Consider the following 17896-nt stretch of genomic DNA (forward strand, 5'->3'; position numbering starts at 1 on the left):
TTCTCCACTACTCTGTTTCCAGGAGGTTTTTCACTTGGATCTCTCCCAGGGGCTCTCAGCATCCCTTTTCATCCTTCCTCTCTTTCTTAAGAGAGCTTTGCTGTGCAGGTTCAGCCCATCAAAAGAAAAAGGCAATGGAAAAGAAAAGCCATTCAGAATAAAGATGAGACAACATTCCCAACACCTAGATTGAAACATTTCTGGAGAGTTTATAAGAAATATTCCCATTAGCTACCTGTCTGCACAAAAATCAGTATTTGGACACCTAAATATGCCACAACTGTCTTGCTCAGTGATCGTGGAGTGTGCTCCTTCCTCAGTTTGTTCCTAGGAAGCCTCCTGGCACTGGCTGTGTCCTGTGGGAGCAGATGCTGTGAGCACCTGGCTCCCCTGAGACCAGACAGCCACCAGAGGCAGCAGAAGAAAGGCAGAGCCATCCTGTCAAGATATTTTAGCAAATTTGAAACACCCCAGTGGTTTCATACCACAGGAGCACACTGTACCTTGGGCTGGGTGTTCTGAGCCAGCACTTGCAATGCTGAAGCACCTTTTCCTCAGCCCTCACTGTGCAGTCCCTTGCTTGCCTGCACTTTTAAAGTAGTGTGAGTGTCTTCACAGCACAGATCTACCAAAAATGATGAAGAATGGCTGGCCAAGGTCCTACCTTTGACTCGTTTTCTGAAAACTGCAGGAGATTTTTCTTTTCCATTTAGTAAGCTTAGATGTAGGAATATTATACATTTTTTTTCTCCCAGATTAAAAAGGTCACTTCTTCCTACATTTAAAACAATAAGAACTGAACTACTTGTTATAAAAGAAGAAAAAGGCCATGATCCACTTGCTGTTTGGTCCCTCCATGTGTCTGGTCACACCAGAGTGACGTCGGAAAGAGGAAGCGCCTCGGAGCTGGACCTGCGCCAGGCAATCCCACACTGCTGCTGGTGTGTCCTCACCCTCTTATCTCTCCTCTTCACCCACTCGTGGGGCATCTGCAGCCCAGAGCAGCGGTGCTGCCTCCAAAGTCCTCTCTGAAGGCTTCCAGAGACAGCTGTGTCCACAGCACAGTGCTGGGATCTCAGAGTTTCCCATGGATTAATGCCCAAGCACAGCATTCGCATCATCCCCGGAGGCTTTGAAGGGAATTCAGATCCAGGTAAGTGCTGGCTGGTTGGAGCAGGAGCTTGCCAAGGCTAGGTACTCGTGGATGGCATGGTTAATTTGGGAATTCCACAGACAGCAGGAGAAAGTGAAGTTGTCCTCTGCCTCAGTGGCTTGATTTCTTTCCTGACTCCAAAGCGTAGTTTTGCTTTAAATGGGGGAGGAACAGTGCCGCCAGGAGATAAGGGTGTTTGGATCTGGGATGGGCAGTTTACTCAAGGCAGCCCTTGGTTTATTAAGTCAACACCAAACACTGCTATGCAGCTCTGAATCACACCCAGCAGCAGCCTCCACGCCCCCAAACCAGCCTGGAGATGTTTGGTTATGGGGAGAACCCAAAGATTTGGGAACAGGCATCCTCAGAAGCAGCTTTTCAGTTACACATTAATGCAAATTCCAAGTCATTTGCATAAGGTCCTGCTTGGAGAGATGCCAGGAATTGGTGTGACCCCCAAATAAATGCCAGCCCCTTTATGAGCACAGAAACCTCTGGTGTCCTCAGCTGGAAACTGTGGAGCAGATGCCAACCAAACCCCTCGAATTCATGTCATCCAGCTACATGCAGGAGGGCCAGAAAATTCCAGCAATAACCTTCCTCTGGCCTCTCTGAAATAATCTGGCATCCAGGTATGCATTAGGGACTGACAGAAAGTTAAAAACCAAAGACTGTTAGTAAAGTAAAAGCTAAGCGTGCCATTTCTGGGTGTGCTGCTGTTACCAGCTGCTGTACGTGATCCTGACAATTAAATTGCTGAAGAACTGGTTCTGGGTCAGGTTCGTGCTCCCTCAGTAAGTGTGACAGAGGGTAAAATGGGGATCTGGCACTCCAGGGCCACTTTCATTTGAAAGTTTAATAAAGACTATCACCTCTGAGGCTGTGTGCTACTGGCTGCTCAGTTTGTTATCGTTGTGCATGTATTTGTTAATAATTGTCAGAAATCGACAGGGCAACACCAATTGGCAGGTAAAGGGGAGCAAAAACTGGGGGAATGCAAAAATGTCCCAAATTGTGAATTCTTTAACTTTTCCCTCTGCTTAAAGAGAAGCTGATGGGTTAGCTGGGCAAATGGGCGTTTCACTCACATTGGGAATTGCCCTTCTGCTCCACACCTGGTCCCAGCCCCACCTGTGCCCAGTTACTGCCTTCAGAAAAGCTTCCACGCGAAGGCGACTCATCCCGTGCTGTACACTTGGGTGTTTTTATCTGCCGAGCATGCTGGGGTTTGAAATACTCTGCTCTTCCCAGATTTATGGATGGAATTAGAGGAAGGTGAGGATTTGCCCCCAGCTGTGCTCTTGTGAAGGCTCTGTGGCTCCCGTGCTGGTGAGTACAAACAGAAATTATTGACTGGACTCTGCTGGGGCTTCATGTGTCAGGTTCTGTCTTTAATTGTTTTGTGGTTTTTATTTTTCACTTGTTCTTCCTTTTTTGGTTTTCACCCTATGGCAAAGTCTGGTTTTACATGTTTTACTTGAACTGTGAAAAACAACTGGAAGTTGGGGGAAAAAAAGAAGAATAGAGAATTATGCTACTGGTTTTAGTGGAGGGCCTGAGCAAACTGGGAGCAGAGTGCAGGGAACTGGGACTGATGGCAGCGCTGAGTTTGGTCTAAGCTCTGGAAAGGCAGTGCTCAGCGTTTCTGATCATCTTTTTTGCATGTGTGCTTGGTAAATAGGAAAATGACATTTTTGAGACTAGCTTTATGCTTCCTGATGGATTTTCAGCAGGAAAAATAAAACCTTTCTTCATGGGCCTTGTGTTGGGGGGTGGGATCTACTCCATCCCATGTTCCCCTTCCCTGTGTTGTGTGATGCCATGGCATGCCCAGTGCGTTTTTCCAGCTCATCGTGTGTTAAAAGTTTCATGACTCATTCAAACCCTTTTTTTTTTTCCCTACTGCAATCCATCCAATGGGCCAGCACATAAAAATCCTCTTTCTGTGGGCTCCCTGCCCCTGGGCTCCCAGTGAGACAGTGGCAGTCAGGGTGGTGGCTGGAGGGGACAGAGCTGTCCTGGCTGCTGGAACCCACAGCCCCAGCACGGGGACTTCAGCAGAAGCACTCACTGGTGAGCGTGTGAAGGAGCAAGGTCTGGGAGCTGCCTCTGGCTCCCCAAGCTCCTCTGAGTGAGTCAACTTCTGATTTCCAGGGGTCACAAGCTGGGGGGATACTAGAGCAACAATAATCATTGGTAACACACTGGCTTTCCATTGCCAGCAGGAGCGAGTGCAGTTTTCTAACAAAATTTTGAACAGGAAAGTTTTGAAAGTTCTAACACAGCTCAGATAAAGAAGAAAAGTGAAAGCTGCATTATTGATCTCTGGGTGAGACAGCTGTCTCAGCAGGCCTGTAGGTGAATTTTGAGCATTTAAGAGCAGAAGCAGCTTATCTTGTTTGACCGTCTCTCTACCAGATGCAGTTGCAGTTTGTCCAGATATTTGTAAATGATAATGAGAATAAACTATTCTGATCATGTAGTCTGACCTGCAGTGTCAGGCAAACCACAGGATTTATGGTTTCCTTGAACCAGTGTAGCTTTTGGAAGGAAAAAAAACCTCCTGTCTCTAACAAAAGCATTTTTAATGATGATGATTTTACTTTACCTGATGAAGGACTGGTTTAGTGTTCAGATTTGTGTCAAATTCAGCATTGCCTGGTTCAGATTCTGACATTCAGGTGACATCCAAGAAAGCATTTACACTTTGCAAAAGTAACTTCTCAACAGTATGAACAAGGATGTGAGGAACCAGGAAAGTGGCATGCAAAGAAGCTCATTTCTGTGATAATAAAATATTAAAGTGATGAGCTAATTCTGAGCATTTTAACAGTGTAAGGGAACAAAGCTAGAGTTTAAATGAAAACATTCAAAACTAATACTCCCACTACTTATAGGCACATGTAAGCTGACAGATTGTTTTAGATGCAGAGTGTAACTGGAATACACAGAGCTAGCACCAAGCAAAAATAAGACTACAGGGGAAAATGCAGCTATAGAAAGATACGTGTGTTATAGAAAGAGATTTTGTTATGCCTTCTCTGTATGGGATCCTATACAGTCAGAGCAGCAATGAAGAAATAAAAGATGTTCACTAAAGCTGACAAGGAAAATAAACGTACAGCAGAAAGAACATGGAATATGGTGAAAGAAGCAAACAGTAGCTCTGATGGTGGGGGTTGAAGCATTTCTGGGGCTGGAGCTCTGAGGATCCAGGCTCTGCAGAAGAGCCCTGGTGCAGCAGGAGGGGTGATGTGGTGCTGCCTGCCACTGATGAGAGGTAAAAAAACCAGAGCTGAAAAGGCATCAGATGAGCCTGTGGCAGGCTGTGATGGTGCACAGGAGAGTTTGCTGCTCTTTTGAGGATAAAAAAGTCGCTGTGGGGACTGTTAGCAGGTGGCTTCTTTGCCTGATGCCCATTAAATAAGTGAAATTTTCAGATGTCGACTGATGTGGTACCACCCACACTGGATGTGGATGGGCATAGCCCTGATCTCAGCAGGGCAGGAAAAAGTGCTCACATTACAGGAAGCTAAAAATCCTTCAGCCTTGTGCCTAAGATTATTTCTTTCCTCAAGGAAAATCCTGCATCCCAAAGTAATCCGTGAGGGGGTGTCTCAAGGTTTTTGTGAAAGAGGAGCTGTTCCCTCACAATAACACAAGGAAAAGCCCTGATGAGCATCACCCAGCACGGTGAGCGGGGTATGTCTGGTGCAGGCTGATTCACAAGAACAGAGAGTTTTGACATTGCTGAAAGACAAAAAAAAAGTGGTGCCTACTGATGGCTGTCACAGGAAAGACTCGCTCCTTTCAGCGCCTTGGTGCTGCAAAAGACACTTTTTACAAGACAAAGCTCTCTTCTCAGGAGTTTGAATGGCTGTTTTTAGCTATTGACAAGCCTGGAGTTAGCAAAATAGACAAGTCTTTCTTTTATGTAAAGTGATAAATATAAATGTCCTATGATAAATAGTCAATGGAATATAATAAGTTCTTACACAAGTAAATGTGTTTAATTTTGTTCCCAGACAGCAGCGACAAAGGGATGTTGCACTCAATGTCTTGCAGTGATAGAGTTTCAGTAGTGAGAGGAAATGAGATCTTGTTCCTGAAAGGGGGGAGAGAGAGGCCTTGTGAATGAAGAACAAATCTGAAAGGTGCTGCTTCTTGCCTCTGTTTCTACTCTAATATCAGCGCAGAGAATAACAGTGGAAGCTGCAGCTGGAGAGGGCACTAGGGGTCACCCCTGTCTTATCTATGTCATCTGGATTTAATTCTGAACTAAGATAAATAACATGACAGAAAACAAAGACAGGCTATTTTGATTTTTTTTTTTTTTTTTTTAATTGTGTGGGCCAGACAGCTTGCATTTCACTTCTTCGTTTTCCCCTCCTGCCTGCCTTCTGTCTGTCTCTCCTTTAAAACAAAGCCCCAGGAAGCCAGTGGGTTGCAGCCAGGGAGGATGCTATAGATGCAGGAGACTTGCATCAAAATTCCCTCTGTGTGGCTCCCATTTATTTAGAGCAAAGGTCAGGCAAATCACAAACACTAAGTCAGTCGGGCAGAATCACAGAGCAGCCTTGGCATGTTCCTGCAAGTACCACAGAGCAAACTGACTGCAGCCATGAATGGCTCCCTTGTAGCCCAGAGTAACTCCTGACACGTTTTGCTCTGCCTGCCCAAAAATCCCGTGCCTAAAGATCTTTCTCTCCCCTTTACTTCCCCCCCAACCAGATAAGTGTCCCTGACTTCTCATGCAACTGCACCCACCCAATACCTGCATTTGGAGGATTTGGTGTCCAGGCTATGTAGAGAATTGCAAATTCTCTTCTCTGAGACTCTTTTTGACCTTGTGTCTAGGAAGCAACCACTGCTGTCAGCTGAATCTGCCATCTGAGTGTTGGAATTGTGCATTTTAAGGTGTGATGCAAGATGTCTAGGGAGGAAAAAGTATTTCTTTATGGAGACAGATGATTTTTCTCAAGACAGACAGGCTTTCAGGCACACAAGATGTGATGAAGAGGCTGCACCCCCTACCAGCCTGCTTTTTTTAGCTCTGGTTATTGATGTTGCAAGATGTAGATCCCCTTGTCTCTGCAGATAAATTATGGTAAATTGTGGTGGGTTTTGTTGCACGATGTGGTGGAAGTTGAAAGCTCACAAGAACTTAAGAACTGACCTGTCAATTTATTGAAAGAATCAGCTGCCAGGAGCTGGGAAACCACAAAGACAGAATCTCTGTCTTGGAAAGTCCCTTTCCTGCAGATTCCTGGAGACAGGAAGAGCTGCAGAGAAGCTTCCCTATGACCATGCCCCACTTGCATGCTCCTTCCTTCTAAGCAGCAGGTATAATTCCCTTGGGATGACATGCTGGGGTTGGGTGATGTTTTGCCTGCCCAGCCACATGAGAACAGAGACACATTCTTGGATCATCACAGGGATGATAAATCTGCTGGGAGCACGTTACTGTAGGGGCTGTTTCCAGAGCAGCACGAGGGCAAATCCAGACTCAGGGCTCAAGCAGCTGGCAGCACACACGGGACACCTCTGTCCCTGTCACTGGCTCCTGCCAGCTCCAGGCCTGGCCATCAGCTGCCCCTTAGCTCAGAGCTGGCTCAGTGTCAGTTCAGGTATCCGTGGGCTGCAGCAAAACTATCACCCAAAAGTGGGGGAGTGCTCCGGCTCCCTATTTCAGGCTTTTATGTAACATCCAGCTTATATAAGCCTTTGTCTGTTAACAAAATGGGTGGAGTGTGTCTCGCTTGGATTCCTCGCTAAAGAAACGCTCATTACTTAACGCTTACTCAAGTGCTCATTACATACTTGAAGAATAATTTACTTAGTTCCTTTCCTGTTACTAATAATAACATGGCAACTTGACAAACTGTTATGGACAAATCATAAAACATGTAATTCTCCATTCAATTAACTGCACCTTGGAATAAATGAGAAGCAGTGCTGTTGAGGTAGGTGAGGGGAAACTGAGCCATACCCCAGAGGTACTTAATGGGAAAATAAGGCATTCCCGTGAGGCAGAGAGGGTGGAAGAATAAGGCATACCCCAAACCCTGACCCTGGGCTGTGTATTGCTTTCTTCTCGCTGCCTCCTGGCCCGAGACAGTTTTAGGGTGCTGGCAGAGGAGGAAGGATGTTCTGGCCTTGCCAGGATGGTTTGGCCTGCAGGATGTGCCTGGGGACACAGCGTTGGTAGCACAATCCTCATCTTCAGGGTTCCACCCAGCATTGTTTCCCAGGTGGAGGGGAAAGGGAGGGGTGGGCAGGCAGCAGCACAACACTCTGCAGCCCATGTCCTCATCCCAAAGCTGATTTGGACCCCAGGGAAGTCCCACTGGTCTCTGTATTAATCTTTGCAGATCTGGAGTTCTGTCCTCCAGCAGGAAAAGGTGGGTTGTATCCTGCTGTGTGGGAATGGTAAGGCATCAAAAGCTGTCCGACAACCAGAGCCCGTGGTAGAGAGGACGATGTAAATTGTGTTCAGAGGGACTTGTTGAGCTCACTCAAACCTGGCATTCACGTTCCTGCAGGGCTTTAAATAGACAGTGTGTCTGAGCTCAACACCATACGGAGCTGGTTTGCACTCTCTCCTTCCTCCAGATCCTGTGCTTCATCTACTGACGTGCTTGGCATTCCTTGAAGTTTTGTGAATTGCTGAAAAAAAAAAACAAACCTCCCAGCCTCCCATTTTATTTTATTTTCCCCCTTCTTTTTCCCCCTTAAAGCCTTGCCTTTCCCTGCAGCCCTGGCCCTATCCTCCACCGCTGCTCAGGGCAGCTGCCACACGGTGGCATCCAGGTATCTGTGAAGCGATGCACCAGTGAGGAAAAGGGCGGGACAGCTTGGATTCGGGCATTTCCTGCTCAAAAGCAAGTTTGTGATACAAGAAAAATGTATTATTTTAGTTCTGAGGCGCATTTCTGTCCCCTGAGGCTCTGAAGGGGTGATACAGAGGGGAGATGCGCTGCTGCCAGGAAAATCAAGCTAGACGTGGTATCTCATGTATTATTCAATATATTTTTTCTTCTCCTCCTTTTTTTTTTTTTTTTTAAGGGTTTTAATTTTTTTTTTTTCATTTACCACTTTCATCCACACCCGCTCTTGCCGAGAGAAGGAAAAAAGTCCCAACCAAACCCAAACAACAAGAGCATTGTTTGTGTTTCCATGGGAATTCTGTGAGAGGAGAAGGGTGTGAAAGAAAACTGAAATATTCTGGCCAAATCTGATAAGGTTTGGATCCTGAGCAGCCCCCGGGGTTGTCTTGGAGCAACTAAAGTCCAGGGGTCCTGCTGTCACCTGACTGTGCAGGGGGGTTGCTGCTGTGTCATGGGAGGTATTACACACTGCTGTGGAATTTTGCCAGAAAAAGCATTTTATATGGGAGAAGACAAGACTACAACTCCCAGGAGGCCCTGTGGCCAAGTCAGGCACTGGATGCTGAAGTGCCTTTCAAAGAACTTCTTCCCCTGCCTGTTCCTTCAGAGTTAGGAGGACAATAGTGGTCCTTGAAGGAAAAAGGAGGAAAAATAGTACTTGACAATGTGATTTCTACAAGCAACCCTGCCTTTTCCTTTTGGACTACTGGTCTTATGGGACAAAACAATAAAAATCTTGGGGTTTGTTTTTATTTTGGTTTTGTTTTGGGGATTTTTTTTTCTGGTTTTTTTTTGTGTGTGTGTATGTCCTGACCCACACTTGGTGTCAGGGAGCCCCTGCATGGCTAAAGGGGAATTATAAGAAGGAAAAAGGCCTTTTCAATGCCTGCAGATATGGAGGACACTCCAGATCCACCCTGGCATTTGATGGTTAGTTTTTTATTTTTCCATCTTTGGTGTGTAGGTTACTGTGAACAGTGTTAGAAGTACTGGGCTGGGGAATAGCCCATTATTGGTGACAATGTGAATAACACAGGGCTGGGGTTTGTACTGGTGTAGCTGGGCTCATTTAACAAAGGAAAAACAAATGACTGATAAAAAAATCTCTGTGTGTGAAACCCTCTATTTAGGTGACACCTCTGATCAACATGTCAGACAGATCCCTGATGTGGCTCTGCTGAGATCCTTCCTGCACTCCAACCCATTGGCAAAACTGCTTTTTGCCACAGGGGAAGGGAAGACTGTTTTTCAGGTTGTGAAAAAATGGTTTGAGAGGTCTGGAGAAGGTGATGCTTCTCTGTGCTGTCACACGTTCACTCCTGCCTTAGTTTGGCATTTATTTCCCCCTTTTTTCCCCCCTTAAAGCCTTTTCTTGTTTGGCATTTCTCTAGTGTCCTGCAGCTCTCTGGTCCTCCCCCTTCTCCCTGTGTTGTGATGTCAAGTGGTGACCGAGATTGAAGACAATGTCCTTATTTTAAAAGAATGCCTGTTTCTTTTCCTGTATTATCTTTCAGCAGGTGGATTGGGTTTGGTGTGCAGCAGCACAGGCTTTTAGTTTGCCAAGAACCCTTCTGCAGATGTCTCTACATGCCTCATGTAGCCCCACTTCATTGGGCATGGAAGTGAAATTTTTTAGAGTGAAGGAAAAAATATGAAGTACAACTAAATAATAACAATAGCTAATATCAGTACCTTGGTTTTACAGACTGCAGTAATCTCAATCCCTGTCACTGAGAGCACTGTTTGCACCAGAGTTTCACCTTAAATAAGAAAACTTCACACCCCTGTGATGACATCAGACATCCTCTGAGGGATATGTGGAAGTTCCTGAAGATTGAAAAGAAGGTGGGAGAGAGCCAAAGAAACTCCTGACAGATAATACTGTGCTTCTTCAGAGATCAAGATATTTTCAAGGGTATGTGCCAAGCATCCACTTCGTGAACTGCCTCTGGGACAGGGAAGGTTCTGAGAAGTGTAGAAAACCACTAATGGGACATGGGCACAGACAGTGGTGTTTCTGCTGGGAGAGATGGTAACTGTGTGTGTGGAGAACCTGCTCTGTTGTGGTGCTGCAGAGGGAGATTTGTGCAAAATAGAGGCCGAAATGCTCACACTGTCTGCTCTCTTCTACTGGTCTAGCCCTGCTCACTGCCAACATAAACCTACAGCAGAGAAATTAAATATTAATTAAATGCGCTAAGGTTTATGGATTTGGAAAGATTTGCCAGAAATCAGCTAGTCATGGAGGGGATGAGCACTGAAGTGGACTCTGAGCAAGAGGGAAGAGGTTTGTCTGCAGAGATAGTTTATTTCTCTGTCTGATATGTCCCTGCTCTGCATCAACACACGTGGAGAGGTGTGCAGAGATGAGAGGTGGCAGAGATCCTCTGCAGCCCACTGGCCTCCAGGGAGCTGGGGGGTGAACAGAGGTGTGTCCAGAGCAGATGGCAGAGGCTGGGCATCCTGGGCAGGAGGGTGCCCTGAGGGATGCTCCCCGTGCCCTCCCTCCATTCATTCCTATTCCATATGTTTAGCATGAAAACTCTCTGCAGTGTTGGGTAATGTGCCTGTCTGGAACACAGCTCTGCCCACACTTTGGGGTGGAAATGGCAGTGATATAGGGTAACTCTGAATATTTCCCATTGCCCTGCATTGTTCCACCCCGGTTTCCTCTCTTGCTTTGTTCCTGTGTTTTTTCCTTGCTCATGCAGCCAGCGCTGCTGAGCCACCTTGACTCAGAGCTCTCCACAGATGCCGAATGGGGCAGTGCGTGAGCCCAACCCTGTGAGCCGAAGGAAACCGTGTTGCAATGTTATTGGGAACCCACCTTAGATTTCTAAGTTTGATTTTAGGTGTGTAGCACATCACTCACACTGGCTTTGTTAAGGTGTCGGTAAGCCAGGTCACAGTAAACCCAGTGTAAATGAGCTGAGCCAAGGTGTTACAGGTGTGCCCATAAACAACAAGGCAGGTGCGCTCTGGTGGAGGATGTGATGCTTCAATATTGCACTGCTAGAGTAGGGGACAGAGGCAGCCTCTGAACCAGCAGTAATCAGAGTTGTGTTATTTATTACATCTACATCTGAGGACTGTGCTTGAGTTCTTCATCATTTAAAGAAATAAAAAATAAAGTCATTTAAGGAAGAAAAATATCCCAATAACCATGTTGAAGTCTTGCTGTAGATATTGAAGTGCAATCACTGAGTTCCCTGGAAGAAATCACCAAGATCTCGCTGTACAGCCGCAGCAGTGAGAGCTGCAGTGCTGCACAGATTTTGGGCGTTTCACCAGCACTCACGGCTGGGTTATCACTGAAACCTGCTGAGAATTTTACTTATCCACGTGTCAGTTCAGTGCTTCTGCAAAGCACAAAAATCTTCTCTCTCGCTAAAAAAATCTGCTTCTTTGCATATTAAAAAGGGCATATGGGAACCAACATGGGAAATGCAGCATGCGCAGGGGAAGACGGCTCGGGTCCAAACAGCACCGGACTGTAATTATTGGGTTGTCTTATGCTAAAAAAACCAGAAAGCATCGCATGTAATAATTGTTAATTTTCACAGGGTTTTTCAATCTGTTTCCGTGGCCGAACGCAGTTTCTCGGTTACGGCGGGGAGCCTTGTCTTCTCCTTCCCGGAGCGTCCGGGCACGAAAGGGAGAACCGTGCTCCCTCTCGGAGCACGCAGGAATCTCAAATCCCCTTCCCGCGCTGCAAAGTTGGGCTGAAATAACCGAGCCCGTCCCCAGTCGCTCCCTCTCGCTCCCCCATAGCGCCCACCCCGTCCCTGCCCCGGGCCGTGTCCCGGGAGCGGCCGCGGTGCCCTCAGGGGGCGGGCGCGGGGCGGGCCCGGGGCCGGGCCTGGGCAGCGCGCCCGAGCCCAGCGGGCGGGGCCGGCTGTAGGGAGGCTCCTTGGGCTGCTCCGGGCTGCTCCTCCGGCTGCTGCCCCGCGAGGGGGACGGGACCCGGCTGGCTCTGGCTCTGGCTCTGACGGCACCATGGGGCACCCGCGGCCGCGGGGGCCGGAGGTGGGTGCGGGCGGGGGCGGCCGCGGGGGTGCCCCGGAGTGGGCGCCCGGCCCGGGGCACGGCGGTGACTTCAGCGCAGAGCTTCTGTTTTCAAGTGAATGCCCTGTCCGGGCTCTTCGCTGGGGCACGCTTTGCCGCGGGGAGGTGTTTGTCGCCTGTCGGACACACTCGGGACGGTTTGCGTTTGTTTCGTGCTGTGGAATGGGTGGGTTTGGGTCAGTGCGGTCCTGTCTTGTGGTCAGCGCGGGCGGCTGGGTTTGGGAAACTCGGCGATGTGGTGAACTTCAGTGTCCCCGGCACTGCTGAAGCCGTGACCCTGCCACGTCCCTTCCGCACCCGCCGTTTTTGGGCTGTGGGAAAACCCTGGGAGTTACTCAACGTGCTGACACCACCCGTTCTGCCGAGCTGCCGGGTGGGTTTCTTGCGATGAAAGCCCTTTCTGCCTGTTGCTGGTTTTCTTTATTTGGCATGGTGCTCTCTAGAAATCTTCATCCCCAAGGTGCCTCTGGTCTGAGCTGGACCGTGGTTCATGTCAGTGCAGCTCCATTGGCTTTGGAAGCTTTCCCCCGGGCTCTCTCACACAGAAGGACAATGCCCATTGTGTGCCCAGGTCTGCGTGTTCCCCACATCCCTCCTTTCAGTAAATCTTCACGATGCCTCTCCAGTGAGGCTGCTTGGGGACAGGCATCGGCAGTTGGTGGATGAAGCTCTGCTGATTTCACACTGGTGGAAGATGGTAAGTGTGGATGTCATGGCGAGGCGGTGTGCCCATGGCTGCTGGGACAGAAGCTCCCTGTTTGCGTACGGCGTTGTGTTTCGAGGTGCCTGTGTTTGCATCTCGAAGAGTGGGAGCTCTCTTTCGAGTGTCTTTAATCGCTCAAGAATTCGTTGTTTCCCTCCCGTGCCGTCTCTACCATTTGATAAGTGTGAGCTCATGGCAGATGCTCACAGGAGTGTTAGCGCTGTAGCTTGGGTCTCATGGCCAGATCCTGCCCAGCTTAGCCAGAAGTTGGAAAGCTCTGAGTTTGAGTCTGAGATACCCTTCCTTTGCTGCTTGAGAGCCCTTTTCTCAGGATCACCGTTACCTGTGATGCTGAGCACTACCTGGCACTGCTGGGATCCCCGATCTGGGCGCAGAGGACTGGCGTGGGATGGCAGCAGCCAGTCCCCACTGTGCACCTGTTCTGCCTTTGCCTGCAGCTGGAAGACGCCCTTCTGTCCATGAGGTAGCACTAAGCTTGTAAAATCAGATTTTTTTGCAGTGGGGAAGAGTGCCTGGGCTCCCCCAGGGCTGGGGGTGCAGCACGGGGGCGATCTCCCACAGTGTCCCCATTGCCCATCTTGGTGCGGGCTGTTCTGGCTGGGGACACTGAGCCTTGGATCTGCCATCCCTCTGGAGAGGAGGCCAGCCCCAGGCTTGGTCAGAGCTCCCTATGGGACAAGGCCAAGGTCCCTCTGAAAAGACCTGCTGAAATTTACAGAGATTGCTGCAGGCTGTGCTTCAGCCGATTGAATTAAAGTTTATTGAGACTTACAGCAATTGAATTTGGCTTTGCCAAGATTTAACTTTCCTAAGTAGAGAAGATTGAAGGGTTTCACTTAAATACTCATTCGTGTTTTTAGTTTTATCTTGATATATAACATCATCCTTTTCAGGATTATTGAAAATTAGTGTTGAGGCTCTGATCTTACTGGAAAAGACTTAATTAATTCACTTTTCCTGGAGGCCATGATGCTGTCCTTATTTTGAGAGGCTTGAACTCCTGCCACAAAAAATGCTGTTGTTGACAGGTGTCTCCTGAGCTCTTGCAGCTGAGAAAGTATGCTGGTATCAGAATTGCAGCTTCTTTAAAATGCTGAAGATGCTGTTTCACATGCGTGTAAATGAAATTGTAAGTACTAGGTAGGTGATTGTTGTGAAATTAATCTTTCACAAAGCGAGCTGCAATCTCTTGCCTCTCCTAGAAATTTTTACTACTCTTTACAGTAGCAAAGTGTAAAGGGTTGTGTCATTTTGACATTGTTATTCCTGTAATTTAGAAAGTGCTCTTTAGACTGCAGGTGTGTTTGTGGTGGAGGAAGGATGTTTTAAGGGAGCGGGTCTTATCTCCAGCAGTGATTTGAACAATCTCTTACATGATTTAGGGAAAGTTCAGCCAGCTGAACTTGGGTTTTACATTATTCCTTCTCTGAAAATGGATTTAAAGCAGGTTATCAAAACTTCAGGGAAAGAAATTTCAGGGGAATGCACTTAAATGCTGGCATTACCACAAGCGTTATTCCCTTGAAACAACATAATAAGGAAGATATCAGTTACTAATGTTCACAGAGGCTTCTAGTTTTATCTTCTCTCTGTCTGTACACAGTGAATACATCAAAGGAGAAGTCAGTGTCTGAAATTGCTGGGGTTTTGTAGGAAGCCATTGTGCTCTGTGAGGAGCAGCACCTTTCTGATGTCTTTGCTGGAAACAGGTGGTTCCTTAATTTCATGTTGGAACAGCTATTTTGCAGCAACTAATTTAAAATAATAATAATAATAAATCTTTAGTAAGAATCAGCATTAGCCAGTGACCCTAAATCTGTGTATAACAGAGCTGAAGAAGCAATTTGATTTTCTTCTGGAGTGTCTGATATCAGTAGGCACTTGGTCTTGGCTAAGGGTGAGGAAGGAGGGTGAGAGCAAACCTTTACATGCCTTTTCCTCCTATTGTCTGACTGGCAATTATTTGATGATGTGTTTTTAACTTGCTCTCACATGCCCTGTACACTGGGAACTCCTACAGGGACTGAGATTTGGTCATAATCATTTGTCTGACAGGAGTTGCGACTGTGTCTTTTTTGCCTTTCCTTCACAAAATCTTGGCCATCCTTTTTTTGGTTCCTTTTGCCAAAATAAGGGCTTTTTCAGTCCATATTTAGGTGCTGCTTGCCATGCTTTTTCTGCCCTCTGAGAGGTGGGATGTATGCGCAGCTTGTGTGTAGCCTGGCTTCTTTGCATCCACCTATGCAGGGTGGGCAGCTCTGCTGAGCTGCAGGATAGAGATAGATATATAGTGACAACTCAATATTTTGTTTGTTCTAGATCTATAAATAAGTTTTTAACAGATATTTAGCCAGATGCACCTGCCCTGTCCCTCAATTCTGTGGACTTGTGATCATCTGATATATGTACATACATACCAGCTCTGCATGTGCAAACACCCTGGAAGGTAGAAAGTGGTGGAAGGACTGATGGAAAAAGCTCCATTTGCCAGATTTTATTACAAAATATTTGCCATGTTGCTCCCTCACCTGCTTAGTGCCAGGTTTCCAGGGTGGCACAGGGCAGTCATGGTCCTTGTGATGGGACACTCACCCTTACCTTGGCTTCTGTGCAGGGGGCAAACAAACAGGAGTGAAATGTGGATTTGAAGATAGTGAATTTTATATTTATATATATTTTTGGTTTTGGAATTCAGAGTTTTCTCTGTTTCCACGCAGTAGCAGTGGGAGGTATCGCCGGGGGCATCGTGTGCCATCGCCACTGCCCCGAGCACTTCGCACATCCCTCGCTCCTCGTGCCCACGCGCCGTGGTGGCATTTAGTGATTTCTGGATCCTTCAAGCAGATAAACACCAAAACCTGGGGGTTTACATAATAAATTGAGAGTGGGGCTCTGTCTGTCAGACAGCTCCAGCCCCCAGGCACGCATCTGCTGGTATGGGGAGAGGGGGAGAAGCTGTCTGGTGGCTGCTGCTCCCACACTGGAGAGCTGGAACCCCAAAGGAGCTGGGATGGCACCAGGCAGAGCAGAATCTACACATCCCAGAATGGAGGCCAGTTTTGTCTCAGAGAATAAAAACTTCTGTTTAAAAACAGCTGTGGCTCAAACGAGTCTAAATAGATTATATGCAGGTCAGGGAAATCTTGGTGAAAAAGGGTCAGGGAAGGGGGATGGAGCAAGTGCCGGAGGATCTGCTGCTGCTCCTGCAGTGAGCATGGTATCAGCTCAGCAAGGGTGACAGCCTGCCTGGGGCTTATTGCCAAAACGGGATGTGGGGCTTTAATATCAAGGTAATTATCTGAGATAGTCTTACTGGGCTACTCTGCTTGCTTGGATGCCAATAAAAAGTGTCTGAGGGTGGGGCTGGGTGGGAATGAACCCATCTGTGCCAATGTGAAGCTGGTGTTGGCTGTGTGTGGTGTTCGTACCTTTGTGCTCTTTGGTTTTCTGTAATTTGTTTGCCCTTTAATCTTCTCCTTTGCTCCCTGGTGACCCACAGTGGACTCCATTGAGCTCAATCAAATAAAATGGTGCTACACCTCCAGTAGGATTTGATAGCAAATTAACCAGTTTGCATTAGTTACCTTAGTATAACATTGTCCCTTCCTCCTCTGTCCCATTTTCTATTGCAGAAGAGGAATAGATAAAATAAATGATCTTCTATCCTAAGGAACTCACTATTTAGGGAGAAAGGCTGTGATAAAAGGGCAGGTGTAATAAAAAAGGTGAATAGTGGTGGGGTGCACATTTTGCACAAGAGGGAGAGCACCCCTCCACTGGCCACCCATGGAAAGCCTCTGGGAGAGCAGCTGCAGGGCTGAGGAGGACAAACCTCATCACTATTGGCAGGTTTACTTGTCAGGAGACTTTTCTGTCTGGGTGAGGGAGTCCTTTGCACACTATACTGACAGCAGCAAGTATTCAGAATATTCATGGTGTTGAGATCTATTTTCCTGGTTTACACCTGCTGGTAAAGAAGGAATTAAACTGCATTTCCTGGACTGCATTTTTCAGGTCAAGCTGTGAGTGGGTCTGATTCTTGTCTTTCATTTTTCTTTCTGCCAATACAGTGAGCCCTTGTGTGCAGCCTTCACGTGAGGGCTCTTTTTGGGGAGAAATAAGATTAGCCTGGGCTCTCCCAAGACTGGCAGCAAGATCCTAGTGAGCTGGGGGCACTTTACATCTTCTTCCCCAGGGCTGGGGAAGGTGGTCCAGGCACAGAGGGTCCTCTCTTCTCCGGGACAAGTGTTTCAGAGTGCGGAGACAAAAGGCAGTGCCAGGCAGACAATGTTCCACAGAGTGTTCTGACAGCCTCTGTCCCAGCCTGTGCAAGTGGCTGATTCAGAGCCAGTTGCAGTTTCTGGTTCTCTGGCCGTGCAAGAACTTGCTTCTCTTTTCCCTCCAGGATCTGCTGATGCTTAGTCCCGAGGCTCTTCCTTGCCACTGACTCATTGCTGAACTTCCTAGAAACTTCTCCCATTTTACCAGATACTTCTGGCAGGATTTTTTTAATCAGAAATACTCATTTCTTGTTCTTCCCACTTGTCTCTGTCCCACCCAGGAAACACCCACTGGTGAACTCAGCTCATTGCATTGCATTGGGTCAGATGAACTTCACAGCAGAGGCTTCTTTCACCTCCTGTTTGAAGCCTCCAGGAAACCCTTGGGCTGGGGGGAAAATAAACCAGCAAGAGTAATTAATTCCACCTTTCCAACCCTTTGAGTAGCCTGAGGTGTTGTGGCCATGGCAGGACTTTGTTACTGCACCCCACTACCTGGCTAAAGCCAACCCTGCTGTCAGGGCTTTTCTTTATTTAAAAAATAAGTGTTCTTACTCCCAACCAGCTTTGAATGTGACACACAAGAGGTGAAACAACTGGACGGTTTGTACTTGTATTTTCTCTTTCAATTCAAGTAAGATGCAGTTACATGATGCAGTTGACTTCACATGAAGAACACAAATCTGCCTTGCTTGTGGTTCTCTTGGGGGCACTGAGAAGCACCCGTGGCTGCTGGGTCCTCTCTCTGTCGCAGCTGAAGGGCTGCTGAAACAATTTGGAGAGCATG

The 17896-nt window shown here is 47.4% G+C and overlaps 1 protein-coding gene across 5 annotated transcripts in view; it reads left to right on the top strand.

Annotated features, from left to right (window-relative positions):
- The first annotated feature begins 835 nt into the window (after nucleotides 1-835).
- PLD1 (phospholipase D1) overlaps nucleotides 836-17896 on the top strand; it is a 72847-nt gene continuing 55786 nt past the window's right edge. For 2 of the 5 annotated variants that reach the window (XM_058843869.1, XM_058843873.1), the window contains exons 1-2: nucleotides 2025-2482; nucleotides 9746-9955. The gene's annotated coding sequence lies outside the window, so the exon portion shown is untranslated. Of the gene's footprint in view, nucleotides 1154-1768; nucleotides 1786-2024; nucleotides 2483-9745; nucleotides 9956-11930; nucleotides 12067-17896 lie in introns of those variants that run through there. The other 3 variants (XM_058843871.1, XM_058843872.1, XM_058843870.1) reach the window with 3 other exon arrangements.

The sequence above is a fragment of the Poecile atricapillus genome, chromosome 8 (assembly GCF_030490865.1).
Source record: "Poecile atricapillus isolate bPoeAtr1 chromosome 8, bPoeAtr1.hap1, whole genome shotgun sequence".
Classification (NCBI taxonomy): Eukaryota; Metazoa; Chordata; class Aves; order Passeriformes; family Paridae; genus Poecile; species Poecile atricapillus.